The sequence below is a fragment of the Callospermophilus lateralis genome, chromosome 10, assembly GCF_048772815.1.
Source record: "Callospermophilus lateralis isolate mCalLat2 chromosome 10, mCalLat2.hap1, whole genome shotgun sequence".
NCBI classification, from domain to species: domain Eukaryota; kingdom Metazoa; phylum Chordata; class Mammalia; order Rodentia; family Sciuridae; genus Callospermophilus; species Callospermophilus lateralis.
The window spans coordinates 69645496-69673430 of record NC_135314.1 but is presented as its reverse complement, the minus strand read 5'-3'; the positions used below and the strand labels follow the sequence as shown (position 1 = coordinate 69673430).

Below are 27935 nucleotides of genomic sequence, written 5' to 3'. Positions count from 1 at the left end.
TAATTTTCTTTCTTTTTTTTTTTTTTTTGAGAGAGAGAGAAAGAGAGAGAGAGAGGGGGGGGGAGGGAGGGAGCGAGGGAGGGAGAGGGAGGGAGGAGAGAATTTTAATATTTATTTTTTAGTTTTCCGTGGACGTAACATCTTTGTTTTTTGTATGTGGTGCTGAGGATCGAACCCGGGCTGCACGCATACCAGGCGAGTGTGCTATCGCTTGAGCCACATCCCCAGCCCCAAGCTTCTGATAATTTTCATTTTTTCTGAAATGTGGACTTGATTGGTACAACATTCTTGCTATATTTTCATTGTTTGTATGATAGCCTTTCTATTCTTTTATTTTCAACCTACTGATGTTACATCTGATATGTTTCTTGTAGAGCACATACTTAGACCATTTTTTTTAAACCACTGATAATTAATTAGTATGGTTACCTTTCCTTTCTTTCTTTTTTTAAAAAAAATTTTTGGTTATCAATGGATATTTATTTATTTATTTATATGTGGTGCTGGGGAACCAACCCAGTGCCTCACACAGCATTCTCCCACTGAGCGGCAACCCCAGCCCTGCCTTCCCTTTCTTTACATCCTGTTACTTTCTTCATTTGTAATACATTGTTTTAAATTCTTCTACATACACTTGGAACCACATTAGATAATGTTATTATAGACAATTTTATAATTTGTTTTAAACATCAAATATAATTTAGAAAACTTGAAGAAGGAAAATGTATTTACCCATGTTTTTGTTTACCATGTTTTTCTTGATGTTCTCAGTTTCTTTTTTTTTTTTTTAATATTTTCTTTTTGTTTATTGAACTTGTTTAGCTACTTTTGTAGGGTAGGTCTGCTGCTGAAAATTCTCTTCAGTTCCTCTTCCTCTGAGAAGATCTTTATTTACTTTTCACGCCTGCAGGATAGATTTTCTGGGCAAAGGATTCTAGGCTTGTGGTTGCTTTCTTTCAGTACTTAAACACTGTACCACTATTTTTGGCCTCTATGGTTTCTAATGAGATATGCTGTTTGAATTGTTATTCCTGTATAAGTAAACTGTCTTTTTCTTTCTTGTTGTTTTCAGTTTTGGGGAAAAAGGGGAGATGATTAATTTTCAGAAGTTTGTGATGTTTCTTGGTGTGTTTGTATGTTTGGGAAGTTTTCAGCCATTATTTGGAATACTTTTTTAGCCCTCCACACCATTACAATGGCATGGATTTCAGATCTTTTTCACATCCCCAGCCCCTCAGATCTTTTCTTATTGATCTGTAGGTCCACTGAGGCTGTGTTTATTTTTTCAATATATTTTCTTTCGTTCAGATTGGATAATTTCTCTTGTTTTACTGATACCCCATGCCCCCCACCCTCTGTCTGTCTGTTCTACTGTTGAACCCGTACATTAAGTTTTATACTTTGGTTATTGTGGGTTTTTTTGTTCAAAAATTTTGATGTGGTTCTTCTTTATATTTTCTGTTTCTTTGCTGAGACATTTTATTTTTTCATTTGTTTCAGCCTTGTTCACAGTTGTTCATGAAGCATTTTTATGGTGACTGCATTAAAATTTTTGTCAGATAATTCTAGCATCTCTTTTCATCTTGTTTTGTCATCTTTTGATTGTATTTTTTCATTCAAATGGAGATATTCCTCCTTTTGGTATGAGAATGACTTTCAATAGAAATCTGGATATTTTGGGTATTGTGTTGCGAGACTGTGGATCTTATTTAAACCTCCTATTTTAGCTGCGTTCTCTGACATTGCTGTAGCATGAGATGATCTCATTACTATAAGGTGATAAGTCTTGTTCCCCTCCTAAGGGGCTTCTTGTTACTGTTGGGAAGTTCCTGCCCTCAACAGGCTTCTGTTGATACCACCCTAACGAGAAGGGATAGAAGTGCTTTACTACTGGTCTGCATGGCCTCCACTGACACACTGGGTTAGGGGTGGGAAATATGAGTTGGTTATATTATTGTTGGGCAGTGGTCAAAAACATTCTGAAATTGTATACTAGGTCTACTGTGATCCAACCCAGGTAGGGAGAGAGGGAAACATTGTTGGGAAGGTGGCTGGAAGTTCTATATTCACAGATGATTTCCGTTGAGTGTGTAAGTGGTGGTTGATAAAAGCCCAAGGTTCTTCTGTGTTACACCACCCAGTGTGGGAATTGTGACCCATTTTTAAAACCTGTCAAGAGTGGAAGTCTAGTACTGGATTTTAGAAGGCAATATGGGCCCATAGTTTTTTTTTCCTGTGATGTTTCAGTTATATAGAGCAGTTATTTGCATCAGTTTTCTGTCTTGCTTTGTGGTCCTTTTCCTGGTCCTTTAGCTAGAGAGAGTTAGTTTTTGTTGGGACTTTATTGTCTGTGCACTGTTGCTATTACTGGATGGCCAGCTTCTTTATTTCAAGTCTGGAATATATGAGGTAAAAAGAAACTCCAAGAAATTCACCAGTGTTGTTGCTTGGCCCTGAATTCCCTAGTAGGTCTGCTTTGTTCTTCCTTTCAGTCTTTTGGGGGTCATTTTATGTATGATTGCTAGCATTTTTAATTGTATTTTCATGAGAAGGATAGGAGTACATATATTTGTTCCATTTTTACAGAAGTAAAATTCCCTCACCTTCTTTTCAGTGTGTCAGAAAAAAACAACCCCCAAACAAAAAACACTGCGTAGATTGTGTTATAGAGAATACAGTTTAGAATTCCAAGTGGAATTATTAACATTGGAATGGATCTTTCAAAGGCAGAGAGATTCTCATCTCAGGTAATTTAGATATCATTCAGTTTGAAGACACGAGTTGCTGCCTGGTGACAGGCATTGAGTGACACAGTATTCTTTGATTTTCTTTCCATGTGCTATTTTGGTCTTGGTTTTGTATATACAGTAGAGAAGGAAGCATTTTGGGTAGGATTACACCTTTATAAATCATTTTCAGTTCAGTTGATTCCACTGGGCTTTCATGCAGTGGACCAAATGCCTTTCAGTCAGTCAACTTATGTAACTCATCTTTTATCTTTTATACATAATTACACTAGCATTATTACACTGACCCCCCCTTCCACTTTGGGCTTTTAAGAAATTTTAGTTTTTAGATTAGCTGTAGATTAATCAGTAAGATTGGCTTTATGTTTGTGTTGTTCTAAGAATTAAAAAATGTATTTCATGTAAAACTTTAATAATAAATGTGTTAAGTGATATTCTTTATAACTAGATCCTACCCCATGGCAACTACTATGTGTTCTTCATTATCAAAGATAGTTTTGTCTTTTGGAGTATGTCTTATGAATGGAATTTTATATGGTATGTAATCTTATAATACCTGAGATTTAGTTTCTATAGTACTGCTTGTATCAGTAGTCCATTTTGTGTGTGTGTGTGTGTGTATGTGTGCACGCGCGCTGAACAGTAGTCTGTTACACATACCCATACATATACACTGTAGCTTATCCGTTTCCCTATTGGGTTATTTTCAGTTTATAATAATTTATATGAACAAAGCCACTATAACATTTATATTTTTATATATATTTATATAACATTTATATTTTTGTGTGAGCATAAGTTTTGATTTCTTCAAAGTTAATATCTAGGAATGTGATTATATATTTTTATAGTAAGTACATGCTTATACAAGAAGTATCCAAACTTCCAAACTTTTTCAGAGTAGCTATACCATTTTTTACCTCATAAATACTTTCTATCTTTCCATCCTTTTCAGGAGTGTTAGCCCTTATGTGTTAGATCATTTTATAAAGGTTCCTTAAAATCTTTCTCAGGTAATTCTGACATCTGTGTTGTTTTAGATTGGTGTCTATTAACTTTTTTTCTATATAAGTTGAGATTTTTTTCCTATTTCTTCATATGTTGATTAATTTGAACTTTATTTTGGACATTTTATTACTATGTGAGATTTGGTCTTTTTTATATGCTATGGAAAATATTGTATTTTAATTTTAGTATGCAGTTGACTCCACCAAATTTAGGATGCGTGTTCTAACCAGCCCTCTATGCATTGTGGTTTCTGTCATTTGGTTCAATTTTCCAAATCTTTTTATTGGTATTTGGATTTGTCACACTTGCCACCCAGTGGCCATTTTGGGAATCTGACCATCCTGTCCTTCAGTTTTTCATTCAATACAAGTATTTTGGATCGGACCCACACTTGAATAATTTGGAATGATACCAAGAGTTCATAAATAACTTGAAGTAATCACTTTACTGAGTTCCTTTCCTTTCTGTCATCCCTAAATACTTTATTTATGGGTCTCTGGTTGGAAAACTTAGATCTTTTATTAGCATAATTTTTCATACAGTTCCAATGATAAAAAAGAAGAAGAAGAAGGAAAAAAACAAACAAAAAAAGCAATAGGGTTTTCCCTACCCTCTTGGGACGAGTGTTCCACTAATCAAAGAAAAAGGTTCTTCTCCTTGAGATTTTGTGTTCTTTTCCTGTAGGGTCCGGTGTTGCTACCTCCTCCTGACACCACAGAAAGACTTGAGACCCAGCACATAGAGAATAGAGGAAAGCTTCAGATTTTGTTGTTGTCCTATTTCCCAGCTACTTTTAGCTGAATTTAATAATCAGGTTTTATTGCTACTCACAGTGGAACAGAAAAGATAAAGTGTGCTTATTTCCTCTTAACCAGAACTGGGACCTACTGGACTTGCTTTACTGTTGAAATAATGGAAAGAGTAGAAGTAAAGATTCAGGTTTTGTAGGGCCTGAAGGTCATAACATTTAGGGACCCTTTTAAAGAAATGTCAAGAAAATGAAATTAGGTACAGTGTTTGGAAGGGGATGTGAAAGTGAAGGTCGTCCCTGAAGCTTAAGTTTCATTGGTTTTAATATAAAACATAACTACTGATTATAGATTGTACATTGTACAGTGTGGTTTTATTCGTATTTTCATTCAGTATTCATAAAAATGAAACCTATTTTTTAAATAACCCCAATTTTATAGATGAGTGAAAGAGATTTAGAGTTGTAAAATCATCCAGATAGAAAAGTTGGAATTGTGCTTTAAAACTCAAATATATTAATTCCAAAGCATGTGGTCTTTGACTACTATAGTACTTAATAAGTAGATTATAGATTATGAGAGCCAACATATGCTTATAGTTCAGAAGTCTGAGTGTTCAGTTGTAGCTCTGCTGTTGATTATCAGTGTGGCCTTGAGAAAAGTTTATTCTTACCTCTATATGTCTGTAAAATGGGGATAATAAAACATTGCTCTTGACATTGTTTTGAGGATTACATAGTTAATATAAAGCATTTAAAATAGCTACTGGCATATAGTAAATGCTTTTTGTCCACCATGTACAACAGTATTTTTTGATAAATTAAGTCATATTCTATTTGCTGTGTCTATCAGCACTGCTTCTTCAGGTCTAAAGACTAGTTAGTTATAAGAAAAAGGTATTTTTCACTTATAAATAAGTTTTAATCATATTATAGACTTGGAACACAGACTGAGATATGACTATTAGTAAAATAGGCTACATATTATATAATTGATATTTTTGTTTTCTGTAAAGAATTTATTTTTTTTTTAAGTTTAGGATCATTAATGTATTTAACAAACAAAGCTAGAAAAAACATATTCTATATGGGGTGATCTGAAAATCTGGAATATTATAGGTTAAATGTTTTGGTAAAATGACCAGATAATTAATAACATAGTTAGAAAAGTTAAAAAAAAAAAAAAAGCCCTCTTCTTCTTAGTCCTAAGTTCCTCTGTAAAATGGAGACCCCATTCACATTTTCACTTTCCATGATTTCTGTTACCTGCGATCAACTGCAACCTGAAATATTTAATGGAAAGTTTCAGAAATAAATAATTCACAGGCTTTAAGTTGAGCACTCTGAGTAACATGATGAAATCTTACACTGTTCTATTTTGCCCAGCCCAGGATAGGAATCCTTCCTATGTCCTGCGTATCCACCCTATATATACAGCCCGGCCATTAGTCACCTAGTAGACATTTAGGTTATCAGATTTGCTCTAATGGCATTGCGGTGTTTGTGTTCAAGTCTTATTTTACTTAATAATGTAAGAGCAAGAGTAGTGATGCTGGCCATTCAGATATGAGAAAGAGAAGCTGAAAATGCTTCTTTAATGTTAAAAGGTGAAAATATAATAAGTTACTTTGAGAGAAACCATATTCATATAGCTTCTTTATAGTATATTGTTATAATTGTTCTACCAGTTAATCTCATTCATAAATTAAATGTTATTGTACCTATGTATGTATGTATAGGAAAAATTATAGTATAAATAGGTTTTAGTACTATTTGTGGTTTCAAGCATCCATGGGGGCGGTCTTGGGACATATTCCCCCATTGACAAGGGGAAACTATTATAGTTATTTTTTGAAGTGTGAAAAATTACCATGAAACTTAGAGTAAACATTTATTATCTCACAGATTTTGTGGGCCAAGAATTTGGGAGTGGTTTTTAGCTGAGTCATTCTGGCTCAAGGTGTATCATGGGGTTGTAGTCAAGATGTCTGCTTAAGCTGCATTCATTCAAGCTTTGACTGAAGCCTTGACTGGGTAGTTACCTTAAGGTACCTTAAGGTAGTTCACTCACATTTCTTTCTGTGTTTGGCTTGCAGAGATTGTGCCTGGCTTGTAGGAGGGTTCATGAGTATCTTCACCCATGTGAACGTTTATTTAAGGTTTCTTGTATATCCTCATGATACATAGGTGGCACTCTCTAGAACAACCAGTACAAGAGAGGTTAAAGAGGAAGTCACAATGTCTTTTATGACCTAATGACCTAGCCTCAGAATTCTCTATCTTTTCTGCAGTGTCTTACTATTTACATGGGTCAGCCTTATTCAGTGTGGAAGAGACTACTAGGAGTTGGAAATCATTGGGGACCATGTTGGAGGCTGGTTACCATCTTATATGATAACTCTGACAACTAAAAGAAATGCTACCAGTGTAAGCTTCTGAAACCTAGTAGGAGCCCAAAATAATACCTGTTTGATTAGCATGTATTTTATTGATGGTCCCCTGGACAGTGGAAATTAGTTTCTGGTTGTTTCCCAAATGCAGAGGAATATTTAATATGTCTCTATGGAGAAGAGATGGCCACTGATCTCTTGACTGAAGAGGTGAAGTCTTCAGATTCATCTTGTAATTGTTAGTTTACTTATAAGCTTTGTTGGTTATTATTTAGATACCAAATGATGAGAGCAATTAAGAGTTTGAGGCAAGAATGTTGATAAAGCTTTAAGCCACAATTGTGGCACATAATGAATTTATTTCAATTACTATCTAGCACATCATCATTGAGGAAGGAAATGTATTTCATGTGTGATGTGTGCATATTTTAAATGTCGTGATTGAATGCCATTAGCCTCTTCTATTCTCTTTAAGGTTAAATAGGCTAATTTTTTTTTTTTCTTTTCTGAGTAGACTAAACCTATGTTAACTCTCTGTCATTATAACAGGTACCTGAGATAATCAACTATAAAGAGGAAAGGTTTATTTTGGCTCAATGTTTTGTTTTAGAGGTTTCAGTCCCAAATGGCCGACCCTGTTGCTTCTGAGCCTTTGGCAGCATAGCTTGGTGAAGCAAAGCTACTCACTCACCTTGTGGTGGGAAAGTGAAAGAAAGAGCAAGAGGTGGCTGAGGTTCTATAATCCCCTTGAGCACACACTCCCAATGACCTGAAAAACCTCTCACTCATCTTAAAAAGTTTCCAATAGTGCCAAGCTGAGGACCAAGCTTTTAGCACATGGGCTTTTGGGGGACACTCCAAATTGAAGCTATAGCAGTATCTTACTGTTGATAGTGATATAGTATGGCTTATTTTGAAGAGGACACTATTTACAAAGCAATGCATAAGTAGAACATATGACTGTTACTTTATTTGTTGTGGAAAAAAGCACATGAATGTTCTTATTTAATGTGAGGAATTCTTTAGATGAATTAGTTCTTTGGTATCTGGAAAATATCTTTTTTCTTGTAATGCTTATTTTAGTACTGAGTATATTTTGGTGAGTTTTTTTCTTACTATAACAAATAGTAAGGGCTCTATGGCATTGGAAAATGTCAAATCATTTTATAATTTCTGGAATCTAATTATGTATGGTTGTTTATGAACAAAATTAATCGAAACATTTTTCTTTAGATGTTGGTTAAAAACTCCATAAAGAAGTGGTACCCAATTAGACTATCAAAATTTATCATAGTACTGTATAAATATTTGACCACTGGAGGGCTCCATATTTTAAAAAATTATATCAAAGACATAATGCTTACTCTAAACAGTTTTAAACAGTGTAGATATAAAAGATTCCATATTTTTGAGTGAAATTGTTAATGATTAAATATAGTGACTTAGATAGTTACCGATTACAAATGAAAACTGTGTGCATGTACAAATAAAATATATTAATAAGTAATTCTTCCTTTTTCTTTTATTGGAATTCTTTATAATATATCTCAACTCATGTCAAAGTAAGAAACTAATATTTTGAAATCTCTTAGTAAAGAAATTGTTGAGACAGCTTAAATAAGTTTTTTTTTTAAATCTCTTTCCTACATGTACAATTTTTATATTAGGAAACTTCCTTTTTTAAAAAGTTCCTTGAGTTTATTATTTCTATTTAGTATAACGAATTCTCCAGTTATCTCAGTTGACATAATATAAGCTTCACAGGACATTAGGGCACATTTTGAAACTGAACCAAAACCAAAAAGATGTAGCATCTAGCTGGACACAGCACACACCTGTAATCCTAGATACTCAGGAGGCTGAGGTTGAAGTATCACAAGCTGGAGGCCAGCCTGGGCAACTTACCGAGAGATCCTGTCTCAAAATTTAAAAAAGGGCTGTAGTTCAGTGCATGCCTAACAGTTGCAAAACAAGAAAAAAACAAAAGATGATTTTAGGATTTTTTGGGGGAACCGGGGATTGAACTCAGGGGCATTAAACCACTGAGCCCTATTTTGTATTTTATTTAGTGACAGGGTCAGTCTCACTGAGTTGCTTAACTTTGAACTCACACTCCTTCTGTCTCAGCCTTCTAAGCTGCTGAGATTACAGGCAGGCACCACCACTCCTGGCTGATATTAGGATTTTAACCCTTAAAATGTTAATATTTCTTAGGTCTAAATGTATAGTTTATGCTGTTTTGCTCTGAAGACTTTAGAGCTTGTTTTTCTTTATCAGTAAAATGGTATTTTACAAAGATGAAGAATTAGAAACTCATCACATATATTAGTACTTGAAGGAAGCGTCATTTTGTCTAGAGAAATTCTAGAAGAGAAACTATTGTTCCTCAAAACCAGCATTTTTTTACTTCCTTGATCTTTCCTACTTGAAAGAAAGAAGTATTTTGATTTCTTTATAATTGTGAAGTGTTTACTTTTTAAATGTTTGACCAGAGCTCCTTGAAGCCTGCAGTTTCTAGGATAGCTAAGGATTTTTCTTTTTCCCTGATAAGATTTGTATCTCTTTATACTCAGCTTGCAGAACTGAGGATATTTGTTTTAGGTGTTTCCCAGTTGTTCAGTAGCTTTGTCCTTTAGCACCTCCTTTTCACAAAAGGAAGCTAAAATGCAAATTAATTGTCAACCAGGAAGAAAAAAACAAAGCAAAATAAAGTAAAAAACAAAACTTCCCTACCTGATCACTTGAAAACTGCCCAGGATCTATGAATATATTAAGTGCTCACTTACTTCTACTTGTATATAAGGGCTAATTATTGGTATAAAGAGCAACCAAAAAGAATCATGAGAGATGACGGTCCTGAGCTGTTACTGTGTAAATGATATTGGAATTGTGAAACGATATCTATTTTTAAGCCATTGATGTAAAATTTTAAGCCACTAGGCAGCATCACGGAGACAATAGCCCTTCTCTACCTCTCATTCACACCACTCAATAATAAGTGAAAGACAATAATCAACTTCATTTTGGGGCATTGAGGCACATTGTTTTTTCTTCCTGAAAACACACCTAAGTAACAGTGATCATGGCATATTTCCAGATGCAGTTAGAGGATGCAAGAAATTCTGCAAATGTTTCCATATTAGTCAGCTGTGCTATAAAACTTGTTTTTAGCTGTAAAATATGACAGAAGATATAGGAAAGAGCATGACTGAGATACACTACAATTATGACTACTTGCTGCCCCCTGAATGTGAAGACAGTTCTTCATTGCTTGTAGTGAAACTTTCTTCCAGCACCTTTTTTATATAGATTGATTGATATATATGGCATTAATTGGTAAAATGCCTGTCAGAATAGAGGGTCTTGCCATAAAAAGGAATAGACCTCACTGGTCTGATTCAGTATTACCTGTGATCATTTTAACCTTGTGTTCTTCATCTTAGATCATCAGACAATAGCACTGCCACTTTTTAGCAGTTTTTAAAAATCAGTTCAGTCCTTGCCTATTCATAGTTCATCTCAAGCTTGGCTGCACCTTAAAAATCACCGGGGGAACTTTTATTTCTGTGCATGCCTGAGACTAACCCTAGAGATTATTTTGGTTTAATTGGTTTAGGATAGGGAAGACTGGGGGATCTGTATTTTTTAATTTTTATTTTTATCCCCCCCCCCCACCCCACCCCACATACTGGGGATTGCATCCAGAGACATTCTATCTTTGATCTACATTCCCAGCCTTTTTAGAAATCATTTTTGTGACAGAGGCTCACTACATTATCCAGATTGGTCTCAAACTGTGATCCTCCTGCCTCAGCTAAGATTATAGGTGCAAGTCACCATACCTCTCTGGACATTAGCATTTTAAAGTAGTTTCTGTGATTGTGTTTTATAATTCAGGTTGAGAGTGATTGAAAAGGAAGTGGCATTCTGGCAACTTTTAAGGTTCCTAAAAGTTCTGATTAAACAAACTACTCTCCATACTAGAACATTTCTCTTCTTCATATTGCCTGGTTCTCGAGCCGAGTTGAATAGTGAGGAACTCTGGTTGCTGACATTGCTTGTTTTGTTGCTGATTATTTTGAGCTGAAACCACTTAGGTTTTTGTGGTAGAAATGGGGAATATGATGTTAGATTATTAGGATTTGACCTGTCTTGATAAGCTTGCATTTGTGTTGCCGGTCAAGGCAGGCAGCACTTATCTTTCACTTTTAAACTAGTTCTATCAGAAAATAGAATGTGACCTGGCCAAGGGAACATAATTCAGCTAGTGAAATGTGCTTCAGGGTAAACATCTTTTGAAAGGTATGAGATTGTAAATGGAAGAATTGTGGAAGAACAACAAAGGATACAAATTTTTTTTTTTTTTTTGGGGTGGTGCTGGTGATTGAACCCAGAGCCTTGTAAGGCGAGCACTCTCCCAACTGAGCTATATCCCCAACCCTAGAACCATATGTGATATAGGTAGTTGTGTGCTACAGGGAAAGGGAACTCTTAGGGATTAGCATGTCCTGACAACAGGTCACACCAATTCATAGAACTGCTCAGCAGCATCCATCATGGGCAAGAGTGATGATCCCTTACCTTCTTTTATAAAGGAGCTGAGGTAAGCTGTGACGTTTCCCTGCTATTGCAGTCCTTGCGCCCATGTTTTCCATATTCTTCTTAGATGAAGACCTTGGGTAACATCTCTTTACCATAGAATTAACTTGGGTGTTTTCATGACTCACAAATCCTGCTATCTGCTCAGTTTTTTTTCTGGTTCATTCTGTATAACACATGTCATGTAAAAGATTCCAAACTGAATCTTTGCTGACTAGAACAAACCTTTTAGTGGCTTCCTTGCTCCTAACCTCCAGGACACACAGCCTTTCCTTCACAGGAATGTAATACCACCTTGCCATTTTGCCCAGGCCTCCAAGCCCTCACATTCAATTTGGGCTTGTCCCCCATTTCACTCAGCACATCAAACTTGCTTAATCAAATAAATATACCTCACAACGTGTCCTAGGCATGCATTGGATGAAAATAGTGAATATGTTCAGATTAAAATGTAGTAGATCTCTGTGGTGGGAGAAAGTGAAGTGTTAGGAAAACAAATCAAAATTTCAAATAAATGCCCTGGTTGGTTTAGAAGATTTTAACTAAGCATTTTATTTATATATTTTATATAGTATGAGTTTTAGCTTGCATGTTTGGGAAACAATTTTCCTTGCATAGGGTTAGCTTTAAAAAACACTAAGTAAAGGACTAGGGTTGTGGCTCAGTGGTAGAGCACTTGCCTAGCATGTGTGAGGCACTGAGTTTGAACCTCAGCCCACATATAAATAAATAAACAGCAACAACTTGGAAAAAAAAACTAAGAAAAAAAGTAATAACTTATGGCAAATTTTGGCACTCTCTTATTTTTATAGACATTGTCTCTTTTGTAGAGGCTACACTACATATAAATATTACCAGTCTATGCTTTCTTTTTTGCTATTTATGGATTATCCGTAACAACCTGGTGACACTTTAATTCCAGCTCAGTTATCCTTAGCTATCAAAGACTCTTTGACTTCTCTTACTTGCTTCTTTTCTGACTTGTTTTTAAGAAATGTAAATTTTTTTTTTACTTTGAAACCATAGGAAAATATAAATAGTAGTTATGTTAAATTTGCTATACTTAAAAACTTACAATATTATTTTTACAAATATTATTTTGAGAAAATTTCATTTACGGGAGGAAAAGCTATTACAAAGTGAATTAAAGTTCTGATTTTAATAAGAATCCAGTTCCTTCTAGTAATAGTGGCAATCAAGAACTAGTTAACAGGGTTGGATCTGTAGCTCAGTGGCAGAGTGTCTGCCTAGCATGTTGTGAGGCACTGGGTTTGATCCTTCGCACCACATTAAAAAAAAAATAAACAAAATAAAGGCATGCTGTTCATCTACAACTACTAAATAAGTAAAAGAAGGAAGAAAGGAAAGAAGAGAAAAGAAAAGAACTGGATAACAGATTTCAATTCCAGATCCTAATAGGAGCCTTCAGTATAATCTTAGAAATGATTGTTTCTGTGTATTAGTGCCTTTCAGTTATTGGAAATGTCTTAGGTAATTAACTTGAAATTAATTTTATAGGGGAAATACGATTTTAAAATTAGAATTGTAGTAGTTTTGTTTTTTTGCTTTTAAGTCAGATGTTTGGGATGATTTTCACGGAAAGAAGGGTTTACACAATAAAAATGTGCACTGACCAAAAGAGTCAATCATGTATCAAAGTGGTTATCTTTATAGTGAAATTTTAATTGAAAGGAAATATGTACTGTTAGGGGGAAAAAGGCAGAATTTTTCGAAATTCAATTGTAAAATATATTAATTCCACCAAGATACTCATGATCTTCAATAAGGTATAAATTAGAAATAAAATCCTTCATCAAATGTTTTCTGAAATCCTTTTGCTCTCTTATAATGAGTAGTTTGGGGATATTAATAAAACACTTGCCTTTTTTTTTTTTTTTTTAATGACCCTCATGTACATAGAGAAGCCTAGTGGCTGAATGATTTACCTACCTAATAATTTGTACTCTAGGGATTTTTTTTTTCTGATTTGTATAGTTGATGAGTATAATAAGTTATTGGTGGTGGTTTTGTTTTCTTAACATATAAAATAGAATAAAAATCCTCTTATTAGTTACTGTAATAATTTTTGTTAGATCCAAATGTTTGTAAAGTGCTCTGAATTCCAAAGAACAGTTCTGTGAAAATAGGTGATAATGCAATTTATTTTGAATTTCTTATTACTCCAGTTTCACTTTAGTGCAACAGTATGAGCACAAGCTTATGTGATAATCGAATGGTACGGATATTAAATCTTTTGATGATATGAAGAGTTTTGTACTATCTTTTAATTAGAAACTAGCATGTGCTCATTTCCAATTCTTTAAACAGTTTGACTAACACTAACTGTGAATTCTGATTTTAAAATGCAAATGACCTGAACTTTCCTTTGGGACATTAGTACACCATAATCTTTAATACAGAGACATTCAGCTTTCTTAGTTTTCTAAAGACTCTTGAGAATCTTGAAATGCTTGGATCTTAGACTGGAAGGCCTCTGTGCCCTGTATGGATTCCATATAATAGCTCCTTAGGTTTTCACTTGATTTATGAAGGGAACTCCCTTCACTTTTTTACAGATCTGATGGTTAAAAGGTGTTTCCTTATATTGAACCTTCTAAACTGCCTCCTAGAAACATCTGCTCATTGATTTCAGTTTTAAACTCTGAAATAACCATACAAATTTATGTCTGATGTCTCTTCTTTATGAGACACTGAAGGGATATGAAAATAGAACTTCTTCTTTTCCAGAGTTACATTTTTAGTTTCTTTAACCATTCTGCCCCCAGCAGAATTACTTAGCTCCTTTCCTAATGTCTCAATGGTTTGTTTTAGAGGCACTTTGTGTTTTTTATGTTCTTACCTTGATGCAGTAGACAGAACCAGGTAGAGTGGGTTTTTTCTTTTTTTGTTAGTATATTTCTGCTAAGTCCATTTTATTTTGGGGTACTTTACAATGCTGACTCATATTGCACTATGCCATTTTACATGCATTTCATTCAGTTAAGACAGGCATCCCTAATTCTCAGCTCTTGCACTTTTATTCATTCCACTTGATGAGACTAAGTTTAGATTATGTATGCTACCTTTCAGTGACATAATCAGATAAAAGATAAGGTAACAGTGCTTACTTATACATCTGTGGGTGTGCTTACATGCTACCTATTCTTGTTACTCCACAGTTGGAAATTCTAAACATAAGTGTAATGTCTGTTAGCATGCATTTTTACTGGAACTTCAAAAGAGAAACCTAGAGTCTCCCCCACAACCGTTTTTGGTACTAGGGATTGAACTCAGGGGCATTAGATCACTGAGCCATATCCCCAGCCCTGTTTTGTATTTTATTTAGAGACAGGGTCTCACTGAGTTGCTTAGTGCCTTGCTTTTGCTGAGGCTGGCTTTGAACTCAGGATCTTTCTACCTCAGCCTCCTGAGCTGCTGGGATTATAGGCATGCTACTGCACCCAGTTTAGAATTCCCCTTTAACAGGTGGAGGGTATATGCTGTTATCTGATGTACCATTTTCAGTTTTATGTAAAATCAGCACATATACTCAGCACATTAAAGTGGTTGCTCTGGAGGGAGGAAGCATAATGGGAGTGAGATATGGGATGAAGAGGATCTAATTAGTTAAATAACTGGTTATTTTGTTAGCTGTGGTCTTGAACTATGGTACAGATTTTACTCTACACAAGTACTAGTTTGAATTTCAAGTCTATATTTTAAACTATATTTTGAGGATCCCTTAGAATTTATTATACGAGACTCTTGGTACTGATTGAATTAGTTGAAGGCTGTGAACCATATATTAGACCTGGGATCTAATGTGTATGATTATTCCTGTTACTTACTGTTCACCTCCAAAGTGCAGTAATTAGAGTTCAGTTATAGATATGTTGCCAAAGCATCCTTTGGCATTTCTAGAATACTATAAAAATTGTTGATGTATTTCATATTTGAAAATAACAAGTATTTGTGTTGTTGTTCTTAAATTATAGAGACACCCTCTGTCTGGAATCTTAGTCACCACAGAGCTCAGTGGTTTGAAATTAGAGTTTTGGTTATGTGTGGATGTTAATATGTGACCTCATCATTCATTCATATGCATTTCAACTTTTATGAAAAAGAGGCCTGGGTCAAGCAAGCTGATATGTGGGATTTGGGAAAGAATATTATTATCATATATACTATATGATAACCAACTCTTTGGTTCCTTGTGACTATAATCATCTGTAAAAGTAAAATACTATAAATGCATTTTAAGCTGTAAAGATTTCATTTAAGAAGTATATTCAGAATAATTTTAATATTAATATATTTTACTTTATTTTAATCTCTCAAAAATTGGTTGTTTTTCCAGAAGTATATATAACTTTCTAAAGCAAGACACTGTATTCCCACCTACTCGATGTTTTCATTTTGTTTTGTTTTCCCTCCTTTTAAGTCTAAGAGAAAATCATTTTAGGCCATAAGTTTGCATGGAGAATGAATTATGTGTCACTGTTAATGACATATACCACGATACATAATCAAGATATTGGAAATGTCCTTAAAATTAGTTTTAGAAGTCAAATTAACATTTGCCAATTTTTCTATGTTTGTATTGAAACCTGAAACTTTTCTTTATAAGAAATGTAAATTGAAGGATAAGTTGCTGAAACAGGAGAAGAGATTTAAAGTCTAAACAAATCTTGGCTTATTGAATATCATGATGTACCAGAAATTTTGAATAAATTCGTTGAAATAGGATTCAAAGTAGAGGAAAATAAATCAGTTCTTCCTTTCATTTCTTTTCAGGACTTATGTATGTGGTCCAGTACTTTTTCTCTTATTTCAACAAAATTGTAAACCATTCTCTCACTTTAGGTATTTTATAGTTACTTATAGTAATATAGTATACTTACATATAAAACTATGTAAGTACTGATAGTAATGTAGCATAACATCTCTGTTGTTTATTTTGTGATCTGTGCCAGGATTCAGGTTTCATATCTAGTCTTCATCCAGCATCAGTGTCTAGGAAGATGGAATAAGAGCTGATTGGAAAATCCTGGGTGATAATTCATCTCTGAAACTTAGGTAGAATTAGGTCAGTCCCATTCAAGGTACTGGACTCTTTTCCCGAAAGATATGTATACTCCAGGTGTGTGAAGTATTTTTCCAAAAATCAAAGTGCATAATAGGAAAGGTATGCTAAGTAGGCAAAAACAAATGTCTGCTAATTTCTGCTTAAGAGGAACCAGTATAGAAAATATGTTTTTGTAGCTAGTTATTCTCCTATTTAAATAAGGTTTCTAACAGCAAGTTTCTTTTTCAACTTGAAAGGTGGCAAAGTCTGATTTTGCTAATTTTAAGAAGTTCAGATTTCAAAATGTGTAGGACTGAGAACCATGGCTATTACAGGTTATTCTAGGGGTGCTTCAGGATAAGCCTTTTGCCTTTTGCCATGTAGTCCTTATAATTGTGGCCCTGGGGTTGTATAACATTGGTTTCTGTGTGTCAGTGCGCTGGATTTGGTGGCAAAGGATAAGTCTATACCTATTTATGGAAATATTTAGAGGACTATTTTCTTTTCATATTTTTAGTTGATTTAATTTAAACTAAATGTTTTGTATTAAATATTGACTGAGGAGCAGTGGCAAGTAAAGCCATTGGCTTTTTAAAAAACATTTATTAGTTATTGGTGGATCTTTATTTATTTATCTGTTTATATGTGATGCTAAGAATGGAACCCAGTGTCTTACACATGCTAGGCAAGTTCTCTACCACTAAGCCATAACCCCAGCCCCATTGGCATTGTTTAAAAAAATAAGTTTTAGTTTTGAAGGACACAATTGCTTTATATAAAAATATATTTTTATGTGGTGCTGAGGATCGAATCCAGTGCCTCACACATGCGAGGCAAGCGCTGTACTGAGCTACAGCCCCAGCCCCCACTGGCATTTTCTTGAGGATTAATTACTGGTGGGGTATTTGTACTGTACAGAGGTAGTTATTGTATGGCATGTGCTTCGTTTCAATGTAGGACATAATTTAAATTGGTACTAGGTGTTTCTCCTGGGGGGGTGTACATTTAAGGGAGAATTAGTGTTCCTATATTCTCAACTAGTATTGGCTTGTCATTCTCTAGTCGTATATAATTCTCATTGCTAAGTGAAGTAAATTGACATCATATATTTTTTAAACTAATACACTATTTTTAGTAGCACATCTAGGTTCACAGTCAAATTGAAAGTATACCCTTTTTGTGTGTGTGGTACACACACACACACACACACACACACACACACGGTTGGCATTAACTCTTTACTTGAAGGTGTTGCTTAGAATATTTAGAAACATATGTATTTGACATGTGTATTTCTAGAGCTAAGTGCTGTCTTTCTTTGCCTTCAGTTTGGCAAAGACAAAGCATTCCAGGAAATGTTAGGGCCTTTTTAATGGGTCTTTTCTAGCTGAATATTGCTGCTGTGATGGGCCATTGGAAGAGTTGAGTATACAGTATGGTCTGAAGCTTCCTGCTGGTTATGGACAGCAAATTCTAGATCAAACTGATGATAATCCAGAAATGCATTGTGGAATCAGGACAAAGGCAGGAGGCTTGGTTCTAGCCTGTTCCTGCCACTATCTTGCTATGCCATCAAAGGGGCTGGAGTAAGAGGCCTCTTACTCTCATGTGCCCTCAACATTCTGTGATTCTACAATTTCATAGCTTGTTTCATAGGAAGTAACATCAGAACCTGTGGGCACCATTATGGAGTAATGGGGAAAGCATTGTGAAGATCTGGGGTATTGTCTCAACTTAGTTAAAAATCAGCTGGAATACCTTCCATCCAGCTTCCCTGGGCCTTACTTGGTTTTAGCCATGGAAATGTGATTGAACTTCCCTGTAATCCCTAAGGAAAGTTTCGTGTAGTTTTCTGATTTAAAATGACTAATTACTATGTGATCTTATTGGTCCCAGAAATATAATTGCTTTTTGAATAAATAAAAAGGAAGCATATTGACACATCATAGTCAGTCACTTGTAAGCAGACTGCTTTGTGACTTCATACCAAAAATATGCTTACGGGGCTGGGGGTTGTAAATCAGTGATAGAGCACTTGCCTAGCACATTGTGAAGCCCTGGGTTTGATTCTCAGCACCACATAAAAATAAATAAATTAATTAAATAAAGGTATAGTGTCCATCTACAACTAAAATTTATATTTATATATATATATATATATATATGGATACACACACATACATATTAGACACATCTGAAAGGAACAGGAACAGGATCCTATCTGGTAAGTAGAGGCTTTGTTACTGGAAAAAAAAATTTTTTTTTGCCAGGTACAGTGGTGCACACATATAATCCCAGTAGTTTGTAAGGCTGAGGCAGGAAGATAGTTTATAGCTAGCCTCAGCAATTTAGTGAAACTCTGATTTAAAATAGAAAATAAAAAGGACTGGGGATATAGTTCAGTGGTAAAGCACCCTAGTACCCTCCCTCCCCAAACATAGATTTTAATAGACATGTACTTTTATTAAATAATATCACAAAATCTTAAGTTGAATTTTTAAGTTTGTTTCTTTAGACTTAACTTTGTGTAATTTGTATTAAAACAAAAGTAGAAAGGAAAGATCAATGCCCTTTACTTCTTGGAACAGAATATTTTCTGTTTACAATTACGTAAATGCTGATTATTGACCTCTTTTATCATGACTTTGGGTATTTTTTTTTTTTTTTTTTTTTTTTTTTTTGGGTAAGAATCTGATTTTCTGTATGTTGTGAATTATTGATGTTGCAAAAGCAGCCAAGGGAACCCTTTCTTACTTTGTAAGACAAAGTGGTCTTGAGGATTGTCTACTGGGTTTCACTTGCAGGAATCCTTCTGAAGGTTCAAACTAATTCCTAGAGACTTGTATTAGGCTTGCTTGAGCTAATATAATCTCTGAGGGGGTTGTCCCATAGTTATTTTCCGGTTTAGTGCCTAGTGGCTTGATAGAGCTCATGAGTCTTCCTAAAGTACCTGGGTGTTCCCTGTTACTATTCCTGATGTGGCTGCTGGCAAGCATGCTTTTGTACTCGTTCTGGAAGTGAAACTTTCTCTGCCTTTATTATTTATTTTAATTTTTTTTTAGTTGTAGATGGACACAATACCTTTATTTTATTTGTTTATTTTTATGTGGTGCTGAGGATCGAACTCAGTGCCTCACATGTGCTGGGCAAGTACTTTACCACTGAGCCACAACCCCAGCCCTTTTCTTTGCCTTTAAATGTGCAGTTTTCCCTGCATGAGAAGGTCAAAGTCACATTTACACAGTTCATGGGAGTATAAAGAAACATTCAGTGCCTCTCTGCCAAGCCATCTGACTGGACTAATGCCTATTCATTTTCTATCTCTACTTATGGAAACTGCAGAAATTCACTGTTCTTCCATGGTTCTTGAAGCAACAGTCTTAGGACAAGAGATCATTATAATAAAATATCCATATTATCAAATCAGCTAATGCACATTGAAATTGGTAGGAGTAAAAAGTGGTTGCTCAGACTGTCAGAATTAAGCATATATAGAATACCACCTAAATTAAAATAAAATCTATAGTGAAACACCAATTTCAAACAGTATACCAATTCATTGAGCATTTAATGCTGAGAATTTTCAAGCCAACTCCAGTATGTTCACAATAAAACTTTACCAAATGTTTTTTACTGTCTAATTTTAACTCTGATGAGAAGATTACTTAATATGTATTGAGCACTTGGGGCTGGGGATGTGGCTCAAGCGGTAGCGCGCTCGCCTGGCATGTGTGCGGCCCGGGTTCGATCCTCAGCACCACATACAAACAAAGATGTTGTGTCTGCTGAAAACTAAAAAATAAATATTAAAAATTCTCTCTCTTTCTCACTCTCTCTTAAAAAACTATTTATTGAGCACTTAATATATGCCAAGTACTTTACATTATAATGTCTTGATAATTCTTAAGGCAATCCTTAAAGATGTGGGGATTGTTTGGGATAGAGGCTTAAAGATGTGGGGATTGTTTGGGATAGAGGCTCAGGAATTGATCCACAATTGCAGGGTGTTATATCAAGGCTAGTAGGCTTAGCACAGCATTGTGCTTGACCTTACTTTATTGTTCATGGACAAAAGGAAAAAAAAAAGGAAGGACAAATCATTTAGTTTTCTCATTTGCCCATATTTCATATTCCGCTTTTCAATGTGAAATTAGTGCTATAGCCAGATCTGCCTCTCAGGTCTCAGCAAGTCTGTCTTCCAGTATTGAAGTTTTGCCTATCCTGGGCCAGTGCTTCTAACTTGGTGTATACTGAGGTCATCGTGCTTCATGTTCCAGCTTAATTTATCAGTGTAACATTATCCTTATGCATTCTAACTAAAAAAAAATTTTTGCTTACTATTTTAATATTTATTCTGTACGTGTGTTGTATGTGATTACTGAACTGAAACATCAGCTCAAGAAAGCAGCTGTGCTGTTAATGATACCTTTTGCAGTGTTGTGCTATCACAAAATAGTTCCTTACTTTCTCAAATAGTGAAAGGTTGAATCATTCACATTGGTTGGTCTACAGTAGGTGGTATGTAGTTTTAAAAATATAATTTTATAATTGATACAATATTGAGTACTAGAGGGAAGTAGATTATTAAATCTTCTTGCTATTTTAGGAGACCCGTATTATCAATGAATGCTAGAGTTTTCTGTCTTTGCTACCTAACAAATGGACAAATTTGTAAATACTTAGTAGCTACTTTGCTGGATATGGTGGAAATTCCTAAGACTGCTTATCTTTATTATTATCTTTAATGTTTCTTAACTGAAAAGCTTTGGGTCATGAGGAAATGAAGGTGGGAGTGGAAAGATGTCAAGGAGATAATTCAGATTTGCATTTTCCTTTAAAAGATTTACCTTCTCTGTATAGCTGACATTTGAAATTTCAGTTAAATATTGGTTCTTGGCCAGAAATAGTTGTGGCTTAGGCTTCAACCATAAAAATAGGTGATTTACTTTTATTTATTCTTACATTAAGTGCCGCAGTCTGGCTGGGCACAATTCAGGAGCCACTTGTCAAAAGAAACTAACTTTACTTTTAGAACCACACAAGCCAAAGAAAACAGCTCCTCAGGAAAAAACCCTCAGAGCCCAACTGCCACCACCGGCTTCCCCAAGCCACACACCCCAACCCAGCCTCCTCCTCCCACAATCCTCCTGCTCTTGAGGCCGATTGGCTGGGTCGCATGGGCGGAGCCAAGAAAGTCCCCCAATGAGCAGCTCTGTGGTCTGAAAGGGCAGGGAAACAGCCCAATGAGCATCACTGCAGAGGAGCCAATCAGCTAGATGTTGCTGGGACCGCTGTGAGCCAATCATCAGCTGGCAGTCTGAAAGTTTGCTGGGGCCCCTTCAGCTCATCAGCTGGCAGTCTGAAAGTTTGCTGGGGCCCCTTTGGCTGTGGCTCTCAACAATTATGTTGTCTCTTTCTTGCGCGCGTGCGCGTGTGCGCACACACACACACACACACACACACTTGTCCCTGGGAGTTATCTTTATTTCTATGATGATATTTTATTTCAGCAAATGATTTAGTTGGAAGTAAGGTTGTTTGTAATTTTTAGTTCTAGCCAGTGTTGGACCACAGTGACCTGAGGCATGGCATTCTTTGACTAAAACTGTAAAACAGCTAAGATGACAACACCATTTTGCAGTACCATAGTATTGTACAATGTATCTGATGCCACTATTGAGAAAATTAAGATTGCATAGAGTAGTGGATGGGAGAACCTTATGCACACACAGGACAGGGAAAGCTTTTGGTAAATTAACAAGAAGTTTTTAACTTGCAAACATGATGGTATTATATCATCTGACAGTCAGAACTTGGAGTTTTTAGTTAAGTTCATTTATAAACATGTAGTAGATACATAAAGGAGTTGAGGAAAACATAAAAATTCACAATATAACATAAGAATAACAATAATAAGCTTTAAAACAGAAAAAAATGTAAGAAAACCCCACTGTAAAGTGGAGATTGGCAAACCTATTGTATGGAGGGAGCCTGTGGATAATTTAGTTCATATGCAGTTACTAGAACTCTTAGATTGTGACCTGGATTTGTTTTGACTTTCTGAGGTCTTACTGACTCAGTTTAGAAGTGCAGCTCCTTTCAAATAATAAACATAATTGAAAGTAGTAATCTAAAAATGTGCTTTCTCTGGTTCTCCATTTTGATTTTTTCAGGTGTAAAAGCAAAAGTATTCTGTTTTCAGGAGGATGAAGAAAAATTTATTTACTTTTCTAGCACTTTGGCTTTTTTTCCCCCCCTTCTTGCTGTTCTTGTGCCATAAATGGAAAGGCATCTGTACCATGGATTGTGTCATGCCCGCTGATTTCTTTTTTTCATTTGAATGTAATTGTTCCTTAGCAAATAATTGCAGTCCAGAATGACTTTCATTTAGCTTGATTGAATTAGGGGTATGTATGAAAATGAGTTAGTTAAAGCTTAGTCTGTTACCCCGAGAATTGATGAAAACATCAGAAAAGCAGTCACTCATGGGAATTAAATATGCTTCCATATAAGCAGGCACATGGTCACCTTGGAGTCCCTTCTGTGCTGACTAGGTAGTAGTGACATCAGGGTATAAAACATACAATTTTGGCATAGAAGGGAATTTTGCTGTGATGTGCCTTTGAATGCTACATTGGACATTAACACTAATTGGAAGTCTGCCTCATTGTAAGAAGTGGCACCTCACCTTTTTTAGTATAATAAGTTATTCAAAACACTGTGTCCCAAGGGGGCAGTGTGTGAGCTGTGCCAGAAAGCCAGTTGCTTTGGGATATTTCAGTGGTTGCTTAGACCACATCTTTAAGGTTGGTCTTTCAGATGCAAGTTAGATGCCTTATTTGTGTTAAGAGGCAAATAATAGGTATTTAATAGAAGACTGTTCACCTGCCATGATGAAGTTTCTAAGAGGGAATCTTGAGCATGGTCAGGGTCTGCCAGGACTATCATGGGTGGAAAGCAGAGACCTTCAAAAGGGAAGGGGGCAGGTTTTTAGTGAGTTATAGTGGGTCCTAATCAGGAGGAGTCAGAGTTTGAAGGCTCTCTGTGGGGGAGTGACAATTGAGAAGATGCCAACATGGGACCTGGAGAACATAGACAGGCACCAGGTGGCTTGGACAAATTCACCCAGGTTTTGATCAAAGGGCTTATTCAAGTATTCATTCACCATTATTCACCATTGTATTCATGCTTTGGGCATTTGCTCATCTGACCTTCTGACATATCACAAAACAACCCAATTCTGTCAAATCAGAAATGAAATACTTATAATTTAAATGCAGAACAGGCCACACTATAATTGCTTTTCTTGTGGGCATTTTGTAATAGCCTGTAAAATCTCGAGTCTTCTTAAGTTAGGCTGACTCAGGTAGGACATTCAGCCTGGAAACTGACCTCTCCTCTGTGGCTGATTCACTGGCTTTTAGGTTTACCATGATGATTTTTATTTCCTTGAGAGTTTAACAACCCATATTAGCCACAGAATAGTCAGTTTCCTCTTTCATCCTCTTCTGCTTTACCCATAGGTATTATACATAATAATATAGTATCATATATAATAATGTAGTATCATACATAATAAATTACAGAACAGTGATCAAAATAAAATTTCCCATTATAGAAATAAATTTATCAGGGCACCTGAAGTTTATCTTTGAGCTCCTAAAATAATTTCTTATGGAAGAAGAATTAGCATTTTATTTCTCATATAGCATATCATATGTTCACATCTTACACTAAAGTATAAACAAATATTTAAACCCAAAGAAGAATTAAACCTACACTGTTAAAATTAATTCTGGAGCTGGGCATGGTGGCTCACACCTTTAAACCCAGCTACTCAAGAGGCTGATGCAGTGTCACAAGTTGGAGTCCAGCCTGAGTAGCTTAGTGAGACTCTGTCTCAAAAATTAAAAATAAAAAAAAATAATAAAAGAGATAGAGATGTAGCTCAGTGGTAGAATTCTTGGGTTCAATTTCCAGCAAACCACCCTCCTTCCCCCAAAAGCGATGAACCTTTTTCCTCCCAATTTTGGCTATACAGATTACATTAATACTTTAGTTTATAAGAATTTCTTTGACATGTATAGTTATTTACTTAATGGTTTTTACTCACTTATTTAAGGGTTGTGTATATTGCTTTTATGAATTTGTATGAAGGAAAAAAGTATATGACTAGGAAATTAGTTTGTGAGGTTTTTCTTTAAGTTATTTTTAAAATAACACTAGTTGTAATTTTATGGTAATTATAGACTTTCATACCATTAATTTCATCAGTTTTTTTAAAATTTTGTGCTTTCAGAAAAAGTTTTAAAATCAGCCATTTATTTTACAAATATTTATGTTAATCTTTGAGTTTAGCTTCAAAGATTTGGGTTTATTTTTTTTATCCATACACTTGTTTTCAAAATGGGGGAATGAATGAGTAGTATCTTGTGTGAAGTGACATGGGACCATTTAATGTTCTATTTTTTCCTGTTGCTGTTTTGTTAATTGCATTAGTGACAACTGAATCATCTTAATTCTAGATAAAATTACTCTTGAATTATTACACATGTGAAAAGCCATTTCTTTCATATTATAGTGACTGATTAAAATAAAAAACTTTAGCTAAGCCATAAATGACTCATAGTATTGTTAGTGTAAACCAGAAAGTTATGTCCAATTTCTATAGTGTATAGCTTACAGAAGAAATGTAGTGTCATAATCTGCTTGGGGAAAGAAAATATCCTTTTTGGTTAAATGTGGACAAGCAAACTATAAACTTAGTGTTATCTCACAAAGAAACTGAAATGATAAAATATATAATCTTTATTTACAATTTTACTAATGTAAAATGTTCCATTTAATTGGTATGTATATTCTTTTTGCTGATTTTGATCATCTTTTCTATATTCTCTTAGTTCTTTATACTTAGAAAATAATTGGTTTGGTACAGTTTTTATCTGTGTCTCCACTCACCCTAGCTGCTTTTTTTGTTTGTTTGCTTTTATTGTCTTGCTTCATTCATTTTCTTTCAAATGCTTAAAAGATTAATTATAATATTTTGGGACTGGGGCTCCGCTGTAGTGCACTTGCCTGGCATGTGTGAGGCACTGGGTTCAATTTTCAGCACCGCATATAAATAAATAAAACAAAAGTCCATCAACAACTAAAAAAAATAAAAAAAAAAGATTAATTAAACTATCTAGTTGAGTTGGGCCAATCATTTAAAATAACTTGAATTTAGTCAGCCTGTCACTTAACTGTATATTTTTTTAGGGAGTTTTCCTGTAATTATACACTTGATTTTAGACCAAAGCTGAAGAAGCCATTGCCTGTAATTCTTAGTTTATGTAACCTCACACTCAGAATTTGTATTAAGTAATTTTAGCGAGTTGTCTTTTTGTAAAATTAAAATCGATGGTGAACACTGGGGAACCCCTTTAAATTGTGTTGGCATAGGGATGTTTTTGCCTTGTTTTGATTGTTAATTCATTTTATTAGGAGACTGTTTTGCTGAAGGAAAATTAATGTCAGTTTGTTTGCAAGGCCTTCTTGACTCCTGTTGTAACCACTTTCATATGGCTTTTTCACAGAATCCTGCTACATCACAGACGCTGGAAGTTCTGATGTTCTATTGTAATCACAATGGAAAGTCCTGACTTGACTGGTAAGAGCTGCATTGAAGGTGCATCTTACTTGCTTGCCTGGAAGCAGTGAGGTGGTCAAGAACTATGTGCTATTAGAGCTGGTTTCAGCCTTACCCATCTGATGGATTCACTTTCCGTACTAATCAAGAAGTGTGACAGTTGTGTATTTTTTCTCATCATTTTTATTATTTTTACAGTGACATTTTAATCTTCATCATCAAGTAAGTTAGATCTTTTCAAATTATGAAACTAAAAAAAATTCAGAATCTCTTCATTTGTTTCTTTACAACAATGTGTTATTAGTGGAAGTTAATTAAAAGTCCTGAGTTACACAACTAAAATTATATATATGATAAATATATATAAGTATATATATATAATTTTATTTATATATATTTATATATATGTAATTTGTCAGTTTCTTAAAAAATAGTTCCTTGTATCATTGTTGTTTTAATCAAAAAGTGAATCAGTATCAAAAGAGTTTGGAGTTTTTCTTACCTGTAAAAATAATAGAGATGCATATAATTGCATCATGAAACATCTTAAAATATGAAAACGAATGAAGTTCAAATTTATATATATATATATTATATATATATATTATATATATATATATGTGACAAGTTATATCAAACTCTAAAACTCATCCTTTTATTTATAAGTTACTTTTAAAGCTGTTGCTCTAGGAAAAATTTTTTGTCTGTTTTAAAATATGATATTAATATTTTAGTTTTAGTAATGGTTAATTACACAGATTTTTCCCAGTCTAGGAATCAAATGTTCGATTGCTTTACTCATACATGTGTACTGTACTGTGAACTGATGATTTATAAGACTAAAGAGCTTGGTGTAAATTAGAATGAACAAATGTAATAAATATTGTTCAGTTGCAGTTTTCAGGAAAGAATCTTTACTTTTTAACTTTACAATTGAAAATTAATCTGGAACATTTTCTGTTTTAAGGTTTTTTATTATTTTTTATTTTTATTAGCTTTTATTAAATTTAATATTTGCATCTGCTTTCCTTCAGTATATGATTGAATGTTGCTTTTATGCCTTGAGTATAAATAGAAGGCCTGAGTCATTTTTTTCTGAATGTCATTGTTTAGGATTGGACACACAGTAAAAATGTATGCAAGTTAGGTTAAACATGAATTTAATACAGGAAAACACCAACAGAATCTTTTTCTTTCTTTTTTTTTGGTGTGTGTGTGTTGCTAATTATTGAAACACCAAGAAAATCTCAATGCCAATAAGAAAACTGGTGTTACTATTTTTCCTCTTTAATATGCTATCCTTTAGGAATACTTGCTAGAAAAAGTATTCTGAATTTAAGAATACCAGTCAGCATAAAATTAATTATGAAATCAGCAGAATTGACATGGGATATCCAAAAACTGATACTGAAATATCATATGTTCTCAGTTGCTAATCCAAAAGAAAATTATTTTTTAGGGAGGTTTAAGGAAAATTGAAATTATCAACAGTATTCTGTATTTGTTAAATATGAATACACATATAAAAAGTAAGGCAGAATACATAATCTGACCTATCCAGAAAACTAAGTTAATAGTATGATGGTCTTGACTATCAAGCTGTTTCATCAGTGATTTCTGAACGTAAATCTGATTATCACAATGAAGCTGTGTTATTGACTTAAGAGGAGAAATTGACAGAAATTCAAATTGCTGATAGAATTTAAGAAGAAAGTTTAATTGAAGATGGTGAAGTCTACTTCTAGTGTAT

At 34.5% G+C, this 27935-nt stretch overlaps 1 protein-coding gene across 6 annotated transcripts in view; it reads left to right on the top strand.

The window, feature by feature from the left end:
- The window catches only part of Bbx (BBX high mobility group box domain containing), a 266094-nt gene that overhangs the window by 81387 nt on the left and 156772 nt on the right, over positions 1 to 27935 (top strand). For all 6 annotated transcript variants that reach the window (XM_076867650.2, XM_076867649.2, XM_076867648.2 and 3 more), the window contains exon 3: positions 26133 to 26206. The gene's annotated coding sequence lies outside the window, so the exon portion shown is untranslated. The remainder of the gene's footprint in view (positions 1 to 26132; positions 26207 to 27935) is intronic.